The following is a 20873-nucleotide window of genomic DNA, read 5'->3' as shown; positions in this document are numbered from 1 at the left end:
TTTGTTAACATCGAGTACAGATTTAAGTGTCAGGAAGTCGTTTCTGAAAGTATTTGTATGGAGTGTAGCCATGTATGGAAGTGAAACGTGGACGATAAATAGTTTGGACGAGAAGAGAATAGAAGCTTTCGAAATGTGGTGCTACAGAACAATGCTGAAGATAAGGTGGGTAGATCACATAACTAATGAGGAGGTATTGAATAGGATTGGGGAGAAGAGAAGTTTGTGGCACAACTTGACTAGAAGAAGGGATCGGTTGGTAGGACATGTTTTGAGGCATCAAGGGATCACAAATTTAGCATTGGAGGGCAGCGTGGAGGGTAAAAATCGTAGAGGGAGACCAAGAGATGAATACACTAAGCAGATTCAGAAGGATGTAGGTTGCAGTAGGTACTGGGAGATGAAGAAGCTTGCACAGGATAGAGTAGCATGGAGAGCTGCATCAAACCAGTCTCAGGACTGAAGACCACAACAACAACAACAATGTCAATAGGCATTGTACCACTTAAAAAGTGCATGTTTGCAACAAAAAAAAAAGCTAAGTGTTATTACAATTTGTTGATGGCTAACAATAAGAACCCCTGATTACAAATCCATTCTGAGAAAGCCGCATATCACTAGCACTTTCCATTTCCGATATATTTACGGTGCAAGTTTTAGGTAATTAATCCTGTATATTTATTTTATGAAAGTATTGTGAATATACAGACAACAGTCCCAAAACGTGAAGGTTGTCGCTTGACCGAAACTGATTGTCGATGAATAATTGCACATTACGACAGCTTTGTTGATTCTATATGGCTTTCTTTAAGTACATTGAAACTGTGCAATACCATTTACAGAAAATATTTAAGAACAATCAATATCATCATTTAATTTTTTTACCTGGTAGTCGACAGTAAAATAAAGGGAACCCACTGATGATGGTGAAGCTTTCCTGCAATCTGTATGGGTGTTTGTTCAAGGCAAAAACCTCTACATAAAAACAAAACTCTTGTGAGCTGTTAAGAACTGCACTACAACATTCGGCTTTCCGGCAGTGGAGAAGTTTGGATGATTAACAGTTCTGGGAGAGCACTGTAAGAACTCTGCAGGCAAGAGAAGTGACTGCCTCATTAGGTCGAGTGGTAGCGCGGAGGGCTTTTAAGGCTGTCGGATTCCACCGGCCTCTCACAAAGCGAACGCGTCCGTCTCAGCATCTAGTTGCGTAGTTAACCTACGCCTCTCGTTTATCAACTGAAATGAGAAGTTGCGAAGATATAATTCCTGACGTTGACACTGGAACTTTGAAGGAGAGTTCTGGAAGTTGAGAACGAAGCCGAAGTAAAATAAAGAGCTTACAAGATGTGCCGACTTGCCGTAGGCTGTATAGACGCAGCTTCCCTCTTGTTATCGATAAAACGGCACCGCTGGAAGAAGGTCGTACTCCGTGACGCACTGGCTACACAGCAGGAAGTTCCACTCTTCCTGTTTCCAACTTGTTTCATTCAATTTTCAGGCTGTATACCCATCACAGTCTACTTTACACTTTGTGCTTACATTCATTTGCACGTTGTTAGGCTTTTATGAGAGCTCCTTAAATTGGTAATGAACTGCCACGGCTGCACCCACAAAAATCTCATGCATTTGCCTCATTATTCTAAAGGGAAAATAGAATGCTGTGAGAAGTCATGCTTATTTCTTTACTAAAATAGTACAAAGCAAATGAATCGTGATCTTTTATTGTACCTTTTCTTGAAGTAGTTTTTGGACATTACACATTTAGCCACATTCCATCAGACACGGCTCAGATACAACGTATTTCATAATGGCTGCGCAAAAATATATATATATACTAAGATGGTATCTGTTCTTTCGGACATGCAGCTCATTAGAATGAAATTACAATGAAATGAACACCCTTAGCTGCTTATAGGCGTTGGCATACGTCAACGGGGACGGATGAAAATGTGTGCCCCGACCGGGACTCGAACCCAGGATCTCCTGCTTACATGGCAGACGCTCTATCCATCTGAGCCACCGAGGACACAGAGGATAGTGCGGGATGCAGGGATTTATCTCTGGCACGCCTCCCGCGAAACCCACATTCTCAACGTATTGTCCCGCACTACATTCGTAGTGCCCCCACCCATTATACTCATTACTTGCGGCGCGTTGCCGATTCCCGTAAGAGTTCGGGCACTGTTTGTGCATTCGCACAGAAGAAGAAGATGGTCAAGTGGCCGGTGAGCCTTAACTATCTATATACTAAGATGGTATCTGTTCTTTCGGACATGTCCGAAAGAACAGATACCATCGGTGAGCATGCAGCTCGTTAGAATGAAATTACAATGAATATAGTTAAGGCTCACCAGCCACTTGACCATCTTCTTCTTCTGTGCGAGTGCACAAACAGTGCCCGAACTCTTACGGGAATCGGCAACGCGCCGCGATTAATGAGTATAATGGGCCGCGGCACTACGAATGTAGTGCGGGACAATACGTTGAGAATGTGGGTTTCGCGGGAGGCGTGCCAGAGATAAATCCCTGCAGTCGCGCTATCCTCTGTGTCCTCGGTGGCTCAGATGGATAGAGCGTCTGCCATGTATGCAGGAGATCCCGGGTTCGAGTCACGGTCGGGGCACACATTTTCATCTGTCCCCGTTGACGTATGTCAACGCTTATAAGCAGCTAAGGGTGTTCATTTCATAGTAATTTCGCTGTGCAAATACTAAGTGCACGGAGGGGAAATATTTTCAGTTAATGTGCATCCAGTGCGCATAGACATTTATGCGGAATGCATGTGTACAAATACCTATACACGAAAAGCACTGCGTACTGGTGGAATTCTCTTACCATCGGAGGACAGCTTCCGTCAGAGGACAGTTCCTTATCCGGAGGCGCAGCGTCCTGAAGGAGAAGCGCCACGGCCATGTCAATGGTTTCACCGACCGCAGCTTCTTGTACTCAACCCTAACCATTCCTATTCCCACAGAAGCGTGATCCTGGCCTCAACAACGGGGTCACAGCACGTGCGGGGTCAGCACATATAGAAACTGTACTTCCCAAGCAGGAATTCTTAGATGAATCATTGCCTCGAATGCCCACGTGCCCTGGTAGCCAGCAAAATGAAACCTTCTTGCCTTGCCTCTGTAAGAGGAAAAGCTGGACACACGTGACGGATAGCCTGATGGGCAGTTAGGGAGTCGGTGCAGGTGAGGAATTTGGTAGCAGGAGGACAAGCCCCCCCCCCCCCCCTCCCGCCTGCTCCCGCGCCCTCAAGACCGCACATAATTCAGCTTCATTCACTGTCTGGAAAACACTTAGCTATTTCGCCATCTTCTTTTTCGTGTTCTAGGCGGCAGTGCCGAACTTGGTTTTGAAAATAGAAGAACAATATGTCTGCTCAAGGCAAAATCCTCTGCAAAAGCGTATTGGATCTGGAGGCAAAGATGGACACAAAAAGTAAGCTTTAACGTCATGTAAAAATTATTTTTGTTTTGCGTGGAATTTTACCTTCACGATCAGCGAAGACAAGAGAGAGATTGCGTATGACTTAACTTCAAGGAATGAACTGTGTCCTTGCAGTAGAAAGGAAAGTAATCCATGGTTACAAGAGCATTCTGCATGATAAAAGCAGTGGTGAAACCCAACCTGCCCCTAGTTAGATTCGAACGCTCGTCCTTTACCTTCGTAAACCGTCAGCCTATCCACTCAGCCACTAAAACACATGTGAAACGCTCGTCGTTGTAGTAATCCTATCGACTTGGAGTTCTTATATTTCAACCTTTTCTACGTGCTCAAATAATTTTCAATATTAATGGTACGGTGAGTTGAACTGCAACAAATATCGACATATAATGTATCCTAACTGTTACACTGCTTCTATCTGACGATGTACGCACTAAGCTGAAGCTCCACAGACCGCTACAGTTGCAATGCTCTGTTCTTGGACTCTAAATTATTCGGGCTGGGCAATCTTTTTGCCTCACACTGTACATATCCACGGTGAGGGGTTTGAGTGGCTCTGAGCACTATGGGACTTAACAGCTATGGTCATCAGTCCCCTAGAACTTAGAACTACTTAAACCTAACTAACCTAAGGACAGCACACAACACCCAGCCATCACGAGGCAGAGAAAATCCCTGACCCCGCCGGGAATCGAACCCGGGAACCCGGGCGTGGGAAGCGAGAACGCTACCGCACGACCACGAGATGCGGGCGAGGGGTTTGAGGCCCGCGGCACTGCAAGTGGTTACACCACTGGTATATAGGAATGTGTCTTTCCGTTCAGTACAAGTATCTACCCTTGATTTTATAACTGAGAAGATTTTCGGGTGGACTGTTATTAAATATACTTATTCACCATCGCGATTTCAGCCTGCTATGCCGTTATCAAGTGACAGCTCACTATCAAGTGTGTCGATGCAAAATCGTTCCTTTTAAGCAGACACTGTGCTCTTGTCAATCATATTTACATATTACGTATGCAACATAAGACAGGGTCTTCGCCATTTATACCCAGTCGGTCCAAAAAGTTTCGAGATTGCTCAACGAAAAACAGAAAAGTTAAGACGGTGGTTGCAATGCTTCAGGTGTTGAGAATAGTCTCTCCCGAGTTGAGTAAAACGCACAGAATTTGTATACAGCCCTGTGAACCTGTCAGAAAAGCCATTCTTTAACATGTTGTTCAACTAGCACGGCATATAGGCTTGAATATCAGTTAAGTCATCAAATAGTTGGCTCTTCACGTGAATTTAGTAAACTACGTAGTTTCGTGATAGATTCGTAACGATAACACCAAGTCTCATCGTCCGTCTTGATTTTTTCCAGAAAAGGATCGTCCACGTTTTGAAATCCAATCAATCCAATCCAATCCAATCAACCCAATCAAGTGTCTACGCGCCATTGTTTCTGTTCAGAAGTGAAAGTGTGCGGGACGAATTTTGCACAAATTCTAGAGAATGTACTGAACACTTGATTTAGAGATGTTGTTCCAACAATACGATTTGTGGCACAACTGACTTAACAAATGCACATCACGTTGCTTAAACACCAGCAATAAAATCAACCTCGGAAGTTATTAAATGGTCGGTAAAAATTTCAGGATCATTGTTACAGGACATGCTACTTAATTTACATAAATGATGGTAAATTTTGTCTCTTTACGTGTACGGAAAGTGTAAACATACTGACATGGCAGCACGATTATGCACTGACACATACAACAGTGAGCTGCCACATGGGAATGGCATATTAGTCCGAAATCATGGTGGTGAATAAATGTATTTCATAACAATTCAGATGAAAATGTTGCTATTTCTAAAATATTGCAGTAATGTGATTCATCTGAGAAGTTGTCCGACGCGATTATGGCTGCATGAAGTGAATTAACAGACTTTGAACGAGGAATGGTAATTGGAGCTAAAGACACGGGACATTCGATTTCGCAAATCGTTAGGGAATTAAGTATTCCGCGATCCACATTGTCAAGAGTGTGCCGAGAATATCAAATTTCAGGTATTGCCTCTCACCACGGACATGGCAGCGACAGAGGACCTTCACTTAACGACCGGGAGCAACAGCGTTTTCAAAAAAATGGCTCTGAGCACTATGGGACTTAACATCTGAGGTCATCAGTCCCCTACAACTTAGAACTACTTAAACCTAACTAACCTAAGGACATCACACACATCCATGCTCGCGGCAGGATTCGAACCCGCGACCGTAGCACCAGCGCGGTTCCGGACTGAAGCGCCTAGAACCGCTCGTCCACAATGGCCGGCAACGGCGTTTTCTTAGAGTTGTCAGTGCTAACGGATCAGCACCACTGCGCGAAGAAACCGCTGAAATTAATGCGGGACGTGCGACGAACATATCCATTTGGACAGTGCGTGAAATATGGCGTTACTGGGCTATGGCACTAAACGACCGACGCGATTGCCTTTTCAAACAGCACAGCATCGCCTGCAGCGCCTTTCGTTGGTTCCTGAACGTATCGCTTCGACCCTAGACGAGTGGAAAATCATGAGTCCCAATTTCAGTAGGTAACAGCTGAGCCTGTGGTTCGAGTCTCGCGCGGACCCCACGAAGCCATGGACCCACTTGGTCAACAAGGCACTGTGGAAGCTGGTGGTGGGTCCATTAAGATGTGGGCTGTTTTTACATGGGATGGACTGGATCCTATCGTCCAACTGAACCGATCATTGACTGGAAATGGTAGTACTCGGCTACTTGGAGACCATTTGCAGCCCTTCATGGGCTTCATGTGTCAAAGCACGTCATCGGACCACAATTGTTCACAAATCGTTTGAAGATTATTCAGGACAATTCGACTGAATTATTTTGCCACCTACATCGCCCGACTTGATCCCCATCGAACATTTATGGGAAATAATCCAGAGGTCAGTTGGTGCACAAAATGATGCATCGGCAACACTTTCGTAATTATGGACAGCTGTAGAGGCAGCATGGCTCAATATTTCTGCAGGCAGACACGCCGAGTCCATGCCACGTCCAGTGCTACAGTACGGCGGGCAAAAGGTCAGACACCATATTAGGAGGGATCTCATGACATTCGTCACCTCAGTGTATCTATAATTGACATGGAAGGAAAACCTTGGTTTTCAAGAGTAAGGATGTTTTCACGAGTGAAGATGTTCTTGAAATTAAATCACAAGCTTTATCAGAATCAACGTAGTTTACAAAATACTATGAATTCATACGCCTTGCTTCGAGTTGCAACTTCTTTCACGACGTGCAAAAGGTCAGTTCTACTGTATGCACTGACAAGGCCAGTTTCTTTCTTTGATTGATTGAACTATCCATTTTAGTTTCCTATGCTATTTGCGATAATATTAAATAAATCGTACACCTGAAACAGAATGCTGACAAGTCTATATTTTTTATGTATTGCCTGTCTTTTTCTTGTGAAATATAATAATTGCAGTGCCTAAGCGGGATTTTGATGGCTGGCGTATATTGTACACCGCTACTGGTTTCAACGTCGTTGCGTGTTAATTACAAGTTGTACAACTTTGCTTCCGCCGTCCCCCCCCCCCCCCCCCAACATTTGAGGCTTTAATGAAACAAATTGGTTACGCATGTATCGTTCAAAGTATTTTCCATCGCTGGCCACCACTTTCTCCCATCTTTCGGGCAGTGTACGAATCCCACTTTGAAAAAATTTTTCATCTTTTGAAGCGATCCAAGAATCGATCTAATTTGTGACTTCTTCATGAGCTCGGAAGTGTTGGTCAACCAGGCCACGCGCCACTGATCCAAACAGGTGATACAGGAAGTAATGTCTGGAGAATACGGCGGGTGGGGTAGGATTTCCCATTTTAACGTTTCCAAGTACGTTTTGACCTCTTTTGCAACGTGCGGTCGAGCGTTGTCGTGCTGCAAAATCACTTTATCGTGCCTCTCGCTGTATTGCGGCGGTTTGTCTTCTAATGCTCTGCTCAAACGCATTAATTGCGTTCGATAACGAGCACCTGTGATTGTTGCAATTGGTTTTAACTCCTCATAGTACACGACACCGAGCTGGTCCCACCAAATGCACAGCATGACCTTGGAGCCGTGAATATTTGGTTTGGCCGTTGGCGTGGAAGCATGGCCGGGATATCCCCATGATTTTTTGCGTTTAGAATTATCGTAATGAACCCATTTTTCGTCCCCGGTCACAATGCGATGCAGAAATGTCTTCCGTTTTTTCCTCTGAAGCAGCTGTTCACAAACACACAAACGCCGTTCAACGTCTCTTGGTTTCAGCTCACACTGGACCCAAGTTCATTTTTCCTGTATCATGCCCATAGCCTTGAGGCATTTTGAAATGGTTTACTGTGTCACTCCCACTAATCGTGCCAATGCTTCTTGAGTTTGACGCGAGTCTTCACTCAGCAATGTCTCCAATCCTGCATCTTCGAAAACATTCTCTCATCCACCACTACGCCGGTCTATGACGTTAAAATCACCGTTCATGAAGCGTTGAAACCACTCACGACACGTTCTTTCACTAACACCGTCCTTACCATACGTACCTGAGAGCATTCGATGAGACTCGGCCGCTGTTTTCCTCATATTGAAACAAAACAGTAACACCTCCCGCAAATTACGAGAATTTAGCTCGTAAACTGACATTTTCAATCAAGAACAACTTTATGATGCAGACACAAATCGACTAATGTCTGAATGATGTTATGTTGACCGAGATCCAAGCTAACTGCCTGACGTCTGCGACCTGTTCCTTTTGACCGCTACTTACCGTTGTCGCCGTCTATCGGCAAACGGGAGAAGCAAAGTTGTACACCTTATAGCAGGACAGTAGATACCTGAAGCCAAGTAGATGGCTGACAAAAAGTCATAGGAATAGTAAAGATATATGTTTATTTATTCCAAGCGTAAGGTACAGCAATCGTAATGCTGTCTTGCTGCAGTCTTCGTAGAGGAACGCAAGCCGGCCCTGGAGTGTGGGGAGTGCGTTGAGCTCAGCAAGCGGCCTTCGAACGAACGGCCACCTCATTGCGCCACGCCGTGGAGTGACGTTGTTAGCAGTCTGGCGAACGAGCACAGCATCCGGTCCCGACCGTAAGACCAGCAGCACGCACCACGCCGGCTGGTGGAGGTGTGCGTCTGAGCGCGGAGGCAAACCGGGCCCCGAAGTGCAGGATCCAGCAACAGTGGTCTGCGGAGTACAATGTGCCCGTCCAGAACAGCCAGCGACTCGGCAGCCGGTCAAGCCAAGGTATGAGCTGTGCACCCCCAAGGGGGAACCCAAAAGTTGGAAGAGGTCAGCCGGTATGTGGTCCTCCAGTTGGAACCCACCAGTTCAGCTGTTAGCGCAGCCCACAGTTTAGTCGGTAGTGGAGGCGGCGTCTCGTAACAGCAGGCTGGATAACCCACATCAAGGCGATGACCGTCGTGAAGTACGTCTCACAGCTCGTTGCAGACACTGACAGTGCATAGCTGAAATTCGCAGTATTTTTGGCGGCCACAAGGCGCGTCACGTGGTACTACAGGTCACCGCTGCTACCGTAATTTGCTGTACTGGCAGTGTAACAGCCATGCCATCGATGTCGAGGCTTGACATGGGATAACTCCTCCTGCTGGAAGGCCGGGATGGGGATTCTTGCTGTGTCAGCAACAGCCCGCCTGTAGCTTCTTCCAAAAAAACGCCTTGCCGGATTCCCGTCTGCTTAGCCTCTCTAAAAAGCTTCTTGCGTCAGCCGGCCGCGATAGCAGTCCGCGTGCTTGATCGCGGATTACAAACGCCAAGTTACAAAGCAGTGGGACTACAGTATAGTTCTAATTCTCTTCAGTTTTCTTTCTTCGCAGTCATTCTGTAACTTAAATTCTAAGCTCATTGTATAATAAAGTTCTTTCAGCGTTAACAAATCCCAGACGTGATCTTCTAGGAGACACGTCCTTGACTTTTTGCATCCTCCGAACTGACTTATCCACCCAATAGGGAGACCTACAGTTTAAGGGAGTATGTTGATGAAATTGAACAAAAATGTCAATTTTTGATTTATTTTTTATTTGTTAGTAAAACTCATGGACAATAAGTTCCCAAAGTTTCAATGCTGAAATCGCATCCGAAGTGCCTGAAAATTAATTAAAAGTGTGACGCGGCTTCCTTGCCACGCCCACGTTTTGAAGCAGCTCTTCAATATCAGCTCAGTGAACAACGATTCTGTGTATTACTTTCAACCAAACGCGTGCGGGATACAACTAGTAAGCCGTGATTCATACTTTTTGGTTTTATAGATCCTGCGCGTCTCAAAAAGTGGCAAAACCCAAATGAGTCTCTAGATTCACTCATATGGAAACGATGCCCTAAAAACACATTTGCATCTGCTACAGTTGTCAGAATTGCAACTTATGATGCACTTATTGTATTTATTGATGGAACGTCGGGAGGATGAAGTTGTTATAAAGAATAGGCTTCAGGATACGAAATTGAACTCAAGACATTCTGAGAGAAATAGATTTTCAGCGCGTCTCTGCAGCTGAAAAGTCAGTTGAAGACCTGGTAAAGGAAAGAAGAGAGACAACAAGAAACCAGAAGAGAAGCCTTGAGGGGAAAGACGACCCAGAGTACAAATGTGGTGCCTTCTGAAGTAGTGACATAAGGGAAAAAGTTAGGTTGAACATTAAATTGTGTTTCCTGAAAAGTTTGTTTTTTGAAGTTTATGTTCCTTTTCCTCAGATTCTATGAATCCTAGAATTATGAAATTTTATACACGTGTTTCTGTAAACCTAATAAACATTGTCTCAAGAGCAAATTTTGAAATTCTGATTGCAAGCTGAGATATGGGGCAAAGTGCTTGGAATTTTCCATGAACTTAAAATTGTACTTGTGCAATTATAATTAAAAAATTATGAAAATTCTCCTACTTGACCTGTTCCATAAACGTCACGAGAGAAGCTTACAACATATAAAGAGATGAAACAGAGAAATTCTCTTGAGTACTTTCTGAGAAAAAGGAACATACATTATTTTTTGAAAACAAAATTTCATTCAAAAAAGTTTATATATATATATATATATATATATATATATATATATATATATATATCAAAGGATTTTATATATAAATGTGTTACTTTCATGTAAAGCGTGACACAATATCTCATTGCCGTATCTCCAAAACTGTGGATTTTGTGCATTTTTGAAATAGTAATAGTGCGTGTTTTTCAACAACCCCCCCCCCCCCCGGGTAAACGTGTAAACTTCAAATCACGGTGCTTGCCAATTATTAAATACAAACATCACTGCTAGAGAAGATGGAAGTGACAAGTGGTAAACGTGAACTTCAAATCACGGTGCTACTTGCCAATTATTAAATACAAACATCACTGCTAGAGAAGATGGAAGTGACAGGTGACAGATAAAATGTCCTACTACCGACTAGGATCAACCCTGGACCTTTGGAGTTTTAGTCAGGACTTATCCACAGAGCACCCACAGCACATGTCATCTTTAATTTTTTCTTAAGTTAATTATTTTGGGGACGAAGTATCACCAGCTACTAGACTAGGAGGTAGTGTGCTAATACTGAATATACCGGGAGATCAAAAAGTCAGTACAAATTTGAAAACTTAATAAACCACGGAATAATGTAGATAGAGAGGTAAAAATTGACACACATGCTTGGAATGACATGGGGTTTTATTAGAACCAAGAAAAAAGAAAAAAAACAAAGTTCACAAAATGTCCGACAGGTGGCGCTGGACAGCAAAACGTCAGTGACTGCGCATGACAATCGTGTATAAAAGGAGCTGTAATAAGAAAGAAAATCAGATGCGCCAGCAGTCGCAACATGTTGACGTTACCTGAAAAGGCGCTTTTAGTGAAGCTGTATAATCAGAATGGGGAATGTGCTAGTTCAGCGTTACGATCCTATCGCCATAGAAAGGGGATTGGAACGGGTAAAGGTCCGTTGACAAATGCAGCTGTGGCGAGAATGAAGTTCGAAGCCACGGGTTGTTTAGACGATAGACTCCGTAGTGGTCGACCGAGCACAAGGCGTAATGCTGCTAGACAGTTCAGGAAGAAATGGAGACTGTAGCGGGTTCGTCTATGCACGGGGAAGTCAACGCTCGTGCTGTCGCACATCGCACCGGCATTCCATACACTACTGTTTGGTTGGCACTGATGCGTACCCTCCGATGCTATCCGTACAACATCTGCATCATAAACTGTTACCTGGCGATTTAGTGAAGCGGGCAGCATTTGCGATGTGGGCATTTCAAAAGATGGCGGAAGATGACGATTGGTTGAGTAACGTGTTGTGGACCGACGAAGCTCCTTTCACGCTCCGAGGGTCTATCAACGCCCACAACTGCGGAATCTGGGCTACCGAAAATCCTAGAACTGTCGTGGAAACTCCATTGCACGACGAGAAAGTCGCGGTATGGGTTGTATTTACCACATCTACGGTTATGGGGCCTTTTTTCTTCGAGGAAATGCGTGATTCTGGTTTTGTGACTGCTACCGTGACGGGTGAGAGGTACGCCGATATGTTACAGAATCACATTATCCCCAGCCTGGCTGATAAACACCTACTGGAACGTACGACGTTTATGCAGGATGGCGCTCCACCCCATATAGCTAGACGCGTGAAAGATCTCTTGCGCGGCTGGTCCCGGCGGAGGTTCGAGTCCTCCCTCGGGCATCGATGTCTTTGCTTTGTCTTACTTTGTTATGCTAATTATTGCTATTCTGATCAGATGAAGCGCCATCTGTCGGACATTTTTTGAACTTTTGTATTTTTTTGGTTCTAATAAAACCTCATGTCATTCTCAGCATGTATCTCAATTTGTACCTCTCTATCTACATTATTCCGTGATTTATTCAGTTTTCAAATTTATACTGACTTTTTGATCACCCGGTACTCCTAGTTATTGCGTACCGTGCACCAGCCATACCCCTTGCACAACATTTGCCAAAAATGCGCGGCCTCGCAGGTTTTCCTCCGTGGTCGGCAACAGAGGGCGGAAATTGTGCCCGCAGGGTGGCCAGCAGTGGAGATACGGCCTCCGGAGGCTGCGCCGGAAAACAGAGGCGGTAGCGCAGCGCAACAGGCGGATGTTGCGCCAGTGTGTGGCCACGGCTCGTAGCGATGCGAGCCAGCCCCGCTCGCTGCGTGGCGTCTGCTGGCGCACTATTGGCACGACACTTGGCTGCCACCTAAAGTGAAAGACTAAAATATTTTGCCTCAATAACACTCCGGATTTGAAAAACCACCCCTAAATTTCATGATGCGCAATCTACTCAACATTGATAGGATCTATTCCTGGTTACCTTTCAATAGCTCTTTCATTCACTCTGTGATACAGGGTGTATCAAAAACGACGGCGCAAACTTATACGGCTGAAAGTACACGGTAATGGAAGCACGAATGTCAAGTCAACGTGGACTCTAAAACGCATACCTTAAAAGCTATGAGATATTCTTGATTTTCAATACAGTGAAACAAATCTTTTCTAGTGCAAGCTCTTTGCTTCCCATATTTTGGGAAGTGGCAGTATGGGCCAAAACAAGAAAAAAAGTCCAGTAAACATGTGCTCTAGAATGCATACCTTAACAGCTATGCGCACCTGTTTATCTTCGGTAATTTTGAACACAACTCTTCTACTGTACAAGTGCTCGTAACTTTTAACATATGTTAATGTTAAAGCACCTCTTTTCCACACCAAATGATACACTAACATCAGCAAACACTTGTTCACTCCTTCGCAGACGAAGAGGAGGTGTGAAATTTTAAATATAACCTGGAAAAAATCAAGCTAGGAAAATAACATTTGATAGCTCGGAAGGAGATGTCTGTAAAGTGTCCTTAAGCGAGTGATCTGACTGACAGTACTAACATACACTCCTGGAAATTGAAATAAGAACACCGTGAATTCATTGTCCCAGGAAGGGGAAACTTTATTGACACATTCCTGGGGTCAGATACATCACATGATCACACTGACAGAACCACAGGCACATAGACACAGGCAACAGAGCATGCACAATGTCGGCACTAGTACAGTGTATATCCACCTTTCGCAGCAATGCAGGCTGCTATTCTCCCATGGAGACGATCGTAGAGATGCTGGATGAAGTCCTGTGGAACGGCTTGCCATGCCATTTCCACCTGGCGCCTCAGTTGGACCAGCGTTCGTGCTGGACGTGCAGACCGCGTGAGACGACGCTTCATCCAGTCCCAAACATGCTCAATGGGGGACAGATCCGGAGATCTTGCTGGCCAGGGTAGTTGACTTACACCTTCTAGAGCACGTTGGGTGGCACGGGATACATGCGGACGTGCATTGTCCTGTTGGAACAGCAAGTTCCCTTGCCGGTCTAGGAATGGTAGAACGATGGGTTCGATGACGGTTTGGATGTACCGTGCACTATTCAGTGTCCCCTCGACGATCACCAGTGGTGTACGGCCAGTGTAGGAGATCGCTCCCCACACCATGATGCCGGGTGTTGGCCCTGTGTGCCTCGGTCGTATGCAGTCCTGATTGTGGCGCTCACCTGCACGGCGCCAAACACGCATACGACCATCATTGGCACCAAGGCAGAAGCGACTCTCATCGCTGAAGACGACACGTCTCCATTCGTCCCTCCATTCACGCCTGTCGCGACACCACTGGAGGCGGGCTGCACGATGTTGGGGCGTGAGCGGAAGACGGCCTAACGGTGTGCGGGACCGTAGCCCAGCTTCATGGAGACGGTTGCGAATGGTCCTCGCCGATACCCCAGGAGCAACAGTGTCCCTAATTTGCTGGGAAGTGGCGGTGCGGTCCCCTACGGCACTGCGTAGGATCCTACGGTCTTGGCGTGCATCCGTGCGTCGCTGCGGTCCGGTCCCAGGTCGACGGGCACGTGCACCTTCCGCCGACCACTGGCGACAACATCGATGTACCGTGGAGACCTCACGCCCCACGTGTTGAGCAATTCGGCGGTACGTCCACCCGGCCTCCCGCATGCCCACTATACGCCCTCGCTCAAAGTCCGTCAACTGCACATACGGTTCACGTCCACGATGTCGCGGCATGCTACCAGTGTTAAAGACTGCGATGGAGCTCCGTATGCCACGGCAAACTGGCTGACACTGACGGCGGCGGTGCACAAATGCTGCGCAGTTAGCGCCATTCGACGGCCAACACCGCGGTTCCTGGTGTGTCCGCTGTGCCGTGCGTGTGATCATTGCTTGTACAGCCCTCTCGCAGTGTCCGGAGCAAGTATGGTGGGTCTGACACACCGGTGTCAATGTGTTCTTTTTTCCATTTCCAGGAGTGTACACACTTTGCAATAACAACTCTTTATTACAATGACTGAACTTCATACAGCTTCTGAGGACCAATGTCGACAATACCTGATACCAAAATGTTGATCATCGACAGCGTCAAAAAAGTGCAGCCCATCAGTTGCTCCAGCAGTTTGTTACGGTATGACGTGGAGATGTCAATGTATATCATGGATGCAGACACGTAGATGCAAACTAACAAATAATAACTACGTAATTTTTTCGATGTGACTATTTAAGCTTTTGACTAACCCTCGAACAAAGCAGTTATACTTAGCAGCATTTAGGGACCTACTTGGACCTACTTGGCGCCGACGGGCTTACTTGCTGATCAACGTCACACACACACGCACACACACACACACACACACACTTCCAAAGAGGAAATCTCTCATCATTGCCTCAAACGAATGTAGCGATCGAACAGATAGTATAGGTACCGGATTTTATTGATCAATAGAACATTGACATTGCCATTGCCTTTAATGTCACTGAATTCTTCAACTGCATTTAAATCTTGTCCATTACCTTCAGCATCACCGCGCGGGATTAGCCGAGCGGTCTCGGGCGCTCCAGTCGTGGACTATGAGGCTGGTCCCAGCGGAGGTTCGAGTCCTCCCTCGGGCATGGGTGTGTGTTTGTCCTTAGGATAATTTAGGTTAAGTAGTGTGTAAGAGGGACTGATGACCTTAGCAGTTAAGTCCCATAAGATTTCACACACATTTGAACATTTCCTTCAGCATCTGCTTTACGTGCGGATAAATATTGAGACTGAAAATGAAACATGTGAATTTCCTCTTCAAATCAGTACCCGCATTTCGCCCGCTAACGCATACATCAAACAACAAGATCGTAACAGTCTATACGACTTACGAGACGCTTGGAGACATTCAACACGGCACTGACTTGAGCATTACAGTTATTACACCAAATGAAATTCCTGGCTCCAGTAGGGCAGAATACTTTCTTATCTAAATGTGGCAGTCTTGCCGTACTTTCCACTGTAGACTTGCAAACATGCGCCATAAACTGCCGACTTAAGACGCGCCATAAAGCGGCATACTGCACGTAACTCCATTGTGGCAGTGACGATAAAGGCAGAACGCGCTCGCAAGACGCTTCCGGCGGCCGTAAAGAGAAACGGGAGGCCGCCCACACGCCACTTGCGGCCCCTCTCTGTTGCGACACTCGCCGTCATTTTCTGTTTCTATGCTGGGATGAAAGAGAGAGAGAAGTGGTCCAGCGGTACCTGGCGGCTACGCTCGGGTCACAGGGGGTCGCGTGCCCACGGCCCAGCGAGGCCACTGGTAGGAGCGGCAACCGTGACCTCTTACAAGCCAGCTGCCCACGCCCGCCAATGTTGTGGAATGGACTGCTCTCTGGATCCGCCTCTGCTATACACCCAGTTTCTTGCACAATTATGAACTCTTAACATTCACCGCAACTCCACTACGTTCTTATCTTCCTTTTTGTTGGCTGCTGGTCCAGTTAAGCCGGGTTCACACACTCAACAAAAGTATCGCCACTGTTAATGGCGAACTGCAGTTGCTTTGTAGTTGCGTGTGTGAACTCCTAGTTTTCGGTAACGCCATTTAAGAAGCGCAACTTTTGTCACGCCACAAAAAGTTGAACTTGGTTCTACTTTGTTGCGCCATTTTGCCTTCTCCACAATCGAATAACGTCATTCGATTGCTACCTCGCGGCTCGATTCAAACCTTTCTAGTGCGTATTCGTTCGCAGATAGTGCTTTTGTTTGTGCGTTTGCTATTAATATGTCCAAAAAGTGGTCAACAGCGACAATTATGAGATTCTTGGAGGTGTATCAAGAACGAGAATGCCTTTGGAACCACAAAAGTGAATCATACAATGACAGAAATTTGAGAGATGCTGCATTAATTGAAATAGTAAACAGTATGCGTGAATATGTACCTGGTGTTGTGACTTGGCAAGACAGCCAAGCCACTACGAGGTGAAGCCGAAAGGCACGCGTTTAAGCTCACGCAGGCTGGCGTGAACAGGACACGGAAATGAACTAACAAAAACAGGACGTAGCTGTGGAATACTTAACTTTAATCCATAATTGGTGAACATCGGTCTGACGGTACATGCATCACAAGATAAATAGCAAATGATAATGGCGCCTTGCTAGGTCGTAGCAAATGACGTAGCTGGAGGCTATGCTAACTATCGTCTCGGCAAATGAGAGCGTATTTGTCAGTGAACCATTGCTATGAACGTCGGCTGTACAACTGGGGAGAGTGCTAGTACGTCTCTCTAGACCTGCCGTGTGGTGGCTGGCGCTCGGTCTGCTATCACTGACAGTGGCGACACGCGGGTCCGACGTATACTAGCGGACCGCGGCCGATTTAAAGCTACCACCTAGCAAGTGTGGTGTCTGGCGGTGACACCACACCTGGAATTGATGTAGCTACAACAAAATTAAAAATTCGAAGCATTCGAAATGCTTACATGAATGAACATAAAAAAGTACTGAAATCACTTAAGAGTGGTGGCGTCTACAGACGGTATTTATAAACCCAGCCTTGCTTGGTTTGAAGCTGCAGTCCGGTTCTTAAAACATGTAGTCGAGACAAGAGAGACGAGAAAAACTTTGGTAAGTAATATTTTACATTTATAATGTTTCCAAAACATCTTATTTAGTAATATGTACAGCCGTTTAATCTGTATAGGAAATCAGGTCGTAGTGTGTGCTGTGAAACATTCCCTGTTGCGATGAAACTGAAAATCTTGCGCCCAAGTAAAGTTCTGTACCTTTAAGACAAGTATTCCAGTGATTCCATGAAAATTGAAATCAAAATGAATAATTTTGAAACCCAATAGATTTTGTCTTCTTGTACACAAATTCGAAAGTTAGATTGTAGAATTTCTGAGTTTTTAGCTACAATATTTCACACCATTAATGCTGTTGTGACTTGGCAAGACAGCCAAGCCACTAGGAGATAGCCGAAAGGCACGCGTTTAAGCTCACGCAGGCTGGCGTGAGGTCTGGAACAGGTAAAGTAATTATACTATCAAGAAAAGTACGTAGCTGCTGGAATACTTAACTTTAATCCATAATTGGTGAACATCGCTCTGACGGTACATGCATCACAAGATAAATAGCAAATGATAATGGCGCCTTGCTAGGTCGTAGCAATTGACGTAGCTGAAGGTTATGCTAACTATCGTCTCGGCTAATGAGAGCGTAATTTGTCAGTGAACCATCGCTAGCAAAGTCGGCTGTACAACTGGGGCGAGTGCTAGGAAGATTCTCTAGACCTGCCGTGTGGCGGCGCTCGGTCTGCAATCACTGATAGTGGCGACACGCGGGTCCGACGTATACTAACGGACCGCGGCCGATTTAAAGGCTACCACCTAGCAAGTGTGGTGTCTGGCGGTGACACCACAAATGCCACATTTCCGCTACAACATTAACGCCTGCCCGAATCATTTCAGCTGAGACAGGTGACACCATTTTGCAAACTGCGCAATTTACGAAGAATTTGTGGCGTCCTGTGTGAACGGTAGCTCACAGCGCCACTCCAGAACTACTTGACTTGTGGCGATACTTTCGTTGCGTGTGTGAACTCGGCTTTATACACTTTTCTTTTTTTAAATCTGCCTCCCTCTAAAATCTTAATTGAAAATGTAAAAGAAGATAATGGATATCAAACGACTGCTCAGTGACCGGCGAAGAGCGAAGAGTCGAAAAGGATCTTTTTATTAACACCTTGCTGACCGGCGACACCACAGTGGTGTCGTGCGCAAAATAGCGGTCAACGGCCGGCGACACCGCAGTGATGTCGTGTGCATAGTATCGCTGAGTGGCCGGCGACACCACAGTGGTGTCGCGCGAGCATAGTATCGCGCACTGGCCGGTGACAGCACTTTAGTATCTTTATCATTCTATTGGTGTTTTGTTTAGGTAACAATACGTTACACACGTCAACAAGTTTTCTGTTTTTCTAAGTACTTGTGCACTTTCATCATGGCAGAAGAAAGAGACGATACGATTATTTACGATTAATGCGCGGACGTCTTCTCTGACGTTCCGGACGACTTGGCCGATTGGGAAGAAGACATTGGATATAAAAAAAATGAAAGTGAAGCAGAGTCGTTGGAAGCTAGTGAAATACGTCCAAGAAGAATTTGGCGAACGCTACGTTTGCGATCTGATTGGGATCAAAAAGACGAAGAAGACAGACTATGATTTACTCAGGACCAATAATAAATTTGAAGGATCTCCGGATCCACACATATTTACCAAAGATACACAGAGCGTCTTAGATATCGTAGAATTATATATTGGGAACGATCTATTTGAATATATTTGCAACGAAACCAACCAGTATTACAGTCAAAATTGCAATAGAAGGAAACTAGATTTTTTTTAAAAATGCCAAATTTGTCGACGTTACGGGAACCGAGCTTAGAAAACGGTTTGGGCGTGCTATCCTTATGGGAACTGTAAAACAAAAAAGCATGGATCGATGATCACTGGTCAACGAATCCGTTGACAGACACACCGATATTTCGCAAAACGATGTCCCGCAACCGATTCAGACAAATGTTGTCATTTTTACATTTTTCCGACAGCAACAATAAACCGGATACTGCCGAGGGCTTTTCAAATTGCAATTCGTCATTGATTATTTTTCCAAAAAGTTTAAAGAAACGTTTAATCCCAGTCAAAACATCTCAACTGATAAAGGAATGATACCGTGGGGTGGACAGTTAAATTTAAAAGTTTACAATCCGACGAAAATTACCAAATATGGCATACTCATTCGGATGCTGTGTGATTCGAGTACGGGATACATTCCCTCATTCAAGATATATTCAGTCGCTGGATAACCTTTACCAAAAACAGTGATGGTACTATTGACACCTTCTTATGGAAAGTGGCATCACCTCTACCTGGATAATTACTATAACAGTGTAGAACTTGCAGAGAAGTTATTTGAAAAGAAAGTTCGAGTTTGTGGAACGATACGGCAAAATAAAGGTTTCCGGAAAAATTAAAGCGCGCAAAAGTCAATGTGTTTGAAGCCTGTCATCCACGGAAAGGTGACAAGCGGTCGGCGACAAGCCAAGAAATCCGAATTAGCGCTGCCGGCGCCAAGCGAATAAATTTGTACGAGACGTACGGACGGCAAAGTCTTAATATACTGCCGGAAAAAAATCACGCTTTTAGAGGTGTCCAATTCACTCAAGATTTATTATTGCAACAGTGCATATAAAGGTTGATTTTTTCCACCGTGTACAAGCTCTACGGATTGATCGACGAGACGATACGGAATAAAAAAGTTCGAATGAACTTATGTCCGGAAATGCATGGTATCCATGCTAGAGATAGTTTATTCAGTCATACTTCGTTAGAGAGACTGCGGTCTAATACGCACTGCATCACGCAGTCACAATATGCACGGTGTCCTCCTAGAGGGTGATATTGTTCCTCATACGTCTGCCCTACCACCCTCCCCTGCCATATTAATTGGTAATGTTCTGACCGATTCACTTCTCTTGCTGACTCACCTTGTAGTGGACGTGATACAGCCTTGTAGACAACGGTTCCGTATTGGAATCGAGAGCTTGCCGACATGATGTTTACTTACGGGAAGGTAAATGGCAATGGGCGGCGGACAGCGAGATTGTATCAGAACATATCTCCCCGGCGACAACAACCGTAACATTCAGTGTTTGCAACAGTGTTTCGCCGTTTGTCTGAGACAGAGTCGTTTCAGAAAGCAGGGAATAATGAAACACGTACCCGAAATGTTCGGACACCACTTGGAGGAAAATGTGATTAACACTCTGGAAGGCGATCACCGTGTCAGTACCAGGCAGCAGTTTTGTGTCCTGGATTCGTTACCAGGCAACACTATTTCATGATTTGTGTCCCCCCATCCTTTCCACAAATGAGGCCACCTTTACGCAGGGTGGTATCTTCAACTTTGGTAGCAGCCATCTGTCGGATAGTATGCAGAACCCCTTTGGTATGGTGACAGCGAATCAGCATCGGTGCAGCCAGAATGTGTGGGCTGGGATAATTGCCGACCATATTTTGGGACCAGTCTTCCTTCCAC

The 20873-nt window shown here is 45.4% G+C and overlaps 1 protein-coding gene and 1 non-coding gene across 5 annotated transcripts in view; both read right to left on the bottom strand.

Annotated features, from left to right (window-relative positions):
* LOC124782465 (protein-tyrosine sulfotransferase-like) overlaps nt 1-20873 on the bottom strand; it is an 878071-nt gene that overhangs the window by 326970 nt on the left and 530228 nt on the right. The window lies entirely within an intron of this gene.
* Trnat-ugu lies at nt 1953-2026 on the bottom strand. Its single transcript has one exon. It is a non-coding gene; the product is annotated as a tRNA-Thr (tRNA).

Source organism: Schistocerca piceifrons, chromosome 1, assembly GCF_021461385.2.
Source record: "Schistocerca piceifrons isolate TAMUIC-IGC-003096 chromosome 1, iqSchPice1.1, whole genome shotgun sequence".
Lineage (NCBI taxonomy): Eukaryota > Metazoa > Arthropoda > Insecta > Orthoptera > Acrididae > Schistocerca > Schistocerca piceifrons.
This window is presented reverse-complemented; position numbering and strand designations above follow the sequence as displayed.